This window comes from Rattus norvegicus, chromosome 17 (genome assembly GCF_021556685.1).
Source record: "Rattus norvegicus strain SHRSP/BbbUtx chromosome 17, alternate assembly SHRSP_T2T, whole genome shotgun sequence".
Taxonomy (NCBI): Eukaryota; Metazoa; Chordata; class Mammalia; order Rodentia; family Muridae; genus Rattus; species Rattus norvegicus.
In genome coordinates this window covers 2,860,870-2,864,249 of record NC_141550.1, presented here as the reverse complement: position 1 = coordinate 2,864,249, position 3,380 = coordinate 2,860,870, and the positions used below count along the sequence as shown (strand labels likewise).

At 36.3% G+C, this 3,380-nt stretch overlaps 1 pseudogene; it reads left to right on the top strand.

Moving 5' to 3' along the window:
* The first annotated feature begins 581 nt into the window (after positions 1-581).
* On the top strand, positions 582-3,132 carry LOC147999935 (uncharacterized; annotated as a pseudogene).
* The last annotated feature ends 248 nt before the right edge of the window (positions 3,133-3,380 follow it).

The following is a 3,380-nucleotide window of genomic DNA, read 5'->3' as shown; positions in this document are numbered from 1 at the left end:
TACAGAACTGGGTCATATATATAATTCTTTTAGGACTTTAAGGAAAAACCCGAGTTCTTTCTATATTTCTGGTTTGGTTGGTTAATTCTGGTAGAGGATACAAGGTCTTACTATGTACCTTTGGCTCTTCTAGAACACATTGTATACACCACACTGGCATGTGACTCAATGTGATACTTCTGCTTCTGTCTCCTGACTGCAGTGTTAAAGGCATAAGCCAATAGACTCACCATGCTTACTGATTTTTAAGGTTAGTTATTGTTAATGTTAATAGAAATTCTTTGATGTGTGGTAAGCACTATTGGTCTTGTAGAGCTCGTGTCCTTTCTATACATGTAGGTGACATTTCCCTAGAAAGGCTACATTCTGTTCACCAGAATGAGAAATGACAGGGTGAACCTCATAATAATGAGTTTCCTTCTAATATGACTTGGTAGTTACAGTAGAACTTTGGAGTCAGGAAATAAGTGGGACAGGCCCCATAATTATTTGAACACATTGTCTATGAAGAATACATGCCCATTAATGTTGACTCTATCTTCCTTTCTTCTGTACCCATGTATGGAATACTCTAGAAGACAATGACTTATGAGGATGTACATGTGAACTTAACTCAGGAGGAGTGGGCTTTGCTGGATCCCTTCCAGAAGAAGCTCTGCAAACATGTCATGAGGGAGACCTACAGGAACCTCAGTGCTACAGGTAAGAGTGTGAATTGCCCCTAGGTTCGGTCCCCAGCTCCAAAAAAAAAAAAAAAAAAAAAAAAAAAAGAGTGTGAATTCCATTACTTGTTTTAAAATAGGTTAAAACAGTTTTTCTTTGGATGCACTTCTGTAATTTCAATTGAGATGTGTAGGGAGCGGCTAAAGATGGCGCCGACATCCGGTGGTCGTTTGTGGTAAACACCTACAGTGCATGTGTTGGCAGACCCCCAGCACCTACAAGGCCAGGGTGATATTCATGCTAAATAGGTATTTCATGCTCCACCAATCCCCAGTGGACAAATTTACAGCCACAGCCTGTCTTGTATTTAAGGCGAGTGCCTTTGTTCCCCGGGGTCCCCGTACTATCAATTAGGTGTTCCTGCAATAAAGGCTGATTGAGAAGGATCCAACGGTGTTGCGTCTTCCTTGCCGGTCGAGGTGGGCGCGACAGAGATGAATGCAGAATTTGGTGTGTAAACATGCATGACTCTAAGGTTCACTCAAGATACTAACAGACATTTTTCATAATTTCCATACAAACTTTTTTCTATTGCTCTATTGTAGGCTTTAATTGAGAAGGCCAAAATATTGAGAAACATTGTCAAAGTTCTAGAAGACAAAGAAGGTAATTCTTATGTACAAGTTTATACAAATCTGCTACTGAAGAAATTTTAATGTTTGTTTAAAGTTTTAAAGTAAAGCAACAGTGTAAATAAGCAAAGTTTTAAGTGTATTGATGATTGATACATTCTAACAAAACCATAGTCTTCAATGTCCTGTACCTGATTTGTTTTTGCAATACAATCCTTCAGGACAGAGGACTTGAAAATAATGCCTTACCATTTGAAACACAGCCCTATTAGAACTACACTGTCCAACTGGCAATACATTTCTGCTAATTTTGCAAAAGCTACAAACATTGAATAGTTGACAAATACATGTCCAAAAGCTTCTAATAAGCCAATAGTCTATAGTAAAACTAGTGTTACTCATATATTAGTTTTGATATTTTATATTTAGCAAGATGGGCGGATTATTGGTGGTAAGAAGGATGTTGTGCAGTAATTTTATCCCTATCACATTTCTATGAGGTACAAATGGTTAAACTATATGAATGCAATGTGTTAGTCTTCCTTTCATAGGTATATCATATATAATAATGAGTATAAGCTATGTTTATAAAAGGGATATTGAAAAAAATAATGTACATCTCTCTCTATTTTCTCTCTCTCTCTCTGCTTCTCTCTCTCTTTCTCTCTCTCTTTCTTGTTCTCTTTCTCTATATCTATCTCAATTGCTTTCTCTCCTGAATCATTTTGCAAATATACTATGAATCACATTACCATAACAATTGGAATACACTCAGGTCTGAGTTCTTTTCCTTTTCTTCAAATTTGGGAAAAATCTTTTATAAAGAGGATATGTAAAGCTGAGCCATGTAGTAAATGCTCTGCCATCTCAGGCATCTTGGGAGATGCAAAACAGCCCATAGTGAAAGGGAAAGCTTGAATGTGAATCAAGTGATAAAATCTTAAGGTGAGATGCGTCCTTATATTTAGACAAAAAGAACATTAAATTATGATGAAAATATTCATCAGTGTGCTAATGTTTGCCCATACACCTATCATCTTCTCAGGCATGAAAGAAGTCAGAGTGCAGAGATTCCCTCCGAATATACTCACTGTGGAAAACCCTTTGCTTTACATGCTCATAGTCATGCTTAAAGGAATGAAAGGATCCATTCAGAAAAGAAGCCCTCTGAAGTTATTCAGTGTGTTGAAGCCTTTTCTCCTTACACAACTCTCCAAATACATAAAAGAACACAAGCTAGACAAAAACCTTATGAATGTAGTCAGTGTGGGAAAGCTTTTGAAAATCACAGTAAACTTAAAATGCATGAAAGACTTCATACTGAAGAGAAACCCTACAAATGTAATGAATGTGATAAAGCCTTTTCATGACCCAGTAGACTCCAGAAGCATCAAAGAGTTCACACTGGAGAGAAACCCTACAAATGTATTGATAAAGTTTTTTTACAACACAATAACCTCCTGATACATAATAGAATTCATACTGGAGAGAAACCCTACCAATGTCATGAATGTGATAAATTCTTTCCACAATATGTTAATCTCAAAAGACAGAAGAATACATTCTGGAGAGAAACCCTAATGAATGTGAAAAAGCCTTTTCACAACACGGAAACCTCCAGAATCATAGGAGTTTTCATCCTGAAGAGAAATGCTATGAATGTTATCAATGTGGTAAAGCATTTTCACCGCACTGAAATCTCCAACAACATAATTGAACGCATATTGGAGAGAAATGCTAGGAATTTCATCAATGTGATAAATCCTTTTTACAACACAGTCATAACACAAATAGAGAAACTATACAAATATTATCAATGTGGTAAACCGTTTCTAAATCTCAGTCCTCAAAAAGTAATGGATAAGTTTATCCTGGGGAGAAACCCTACAAGCGTAAGCAATGTGGTAAAGCCTTTCACAACACAGTAAACATTAAAGAAAACATACAGGAAACATGCCCTCCAAATGTAATCAATGTGACAAAGCCTTTTCCCAACATAATAGTCTCCAAATACATAAAAAAAAGTACATATTGGAGAGAAACACTACAAATTTAGTCAATGTATCAATGTAATAACAGCTTTAC